The following is a 666-nucleotide window of genomic DNA, read 5'->3' as shown; positions in this document are numbered from 1 at the left end:
CTACACCGCCCAGTGGCTCTCCATAGCCCCCCTACACCGCCCAGTGGCTCTCCATAGCCCCCCTACACCGCCCAGTGGCTCCCCATAGCCCCCCTACACCGCCCAGTGGCTCCCCATAGCCCCCCTACACCGCCCAGTGGCTCTCCATAGCCCCCCTACCCCGCCCAGTGGCTCTCCATAGCCCCCCTACACCGCCCAGTGGCTCCCCATAGCCCCCCTACACCGCCCAGTGGCTCTCCATAGCCCCCCTACACCGCCCAGTGGCTCTCCATAGCCCCCCTACACCGCCCAGTGGCTCTCCATCGCCCCCCTACACCGCCTAGTGGCTCCCCATAGCCCCCCTACACCGCCCAGTGGCTCTCCATAGCCCCCCTACACCGCCCAGTGGCTCTCCATATACCCCCTACACCGCTCAGTGGCTCTCCATAGCCCCCCTACACCGCCCAGTGGCTCCCCATAGCCCCCCTACACCGCCCAGTGGCTCTCCATAGCCCCCCTACACCGCTCAGTGGCTCTCCATATACCCCCTACACCGCTCAGTGGCTCTCCATAGCCCCCCTACACCGCCCAGTGGCTCCCCATAGCCCCCCTACACCGCCCAGTGGCTCTCCATAGCCCCCCTACACCGCCCAGTGGCTCTCCATAGCCCCCCTACACCGCCCAGTG

The sequence above is a fragment of the Salvelinus namaycush genome, unplaced genomic scaffold, assembly GCF_016432855.1.
Source record: "Salvelinus namaycush isolate Seneca unplaced genomic scaffold, SaNama_1.0 Scaffold1306, whole genome shotgun sequence".
NCBI lineage: Eukaryota > Metazoa > Chordata > Actinopteri > Salmoniformes > Salmonidae > Salvelinus > Salvelinus namaycush.
Note: the sequence above shows the minus strand (reverse complement) of the source record.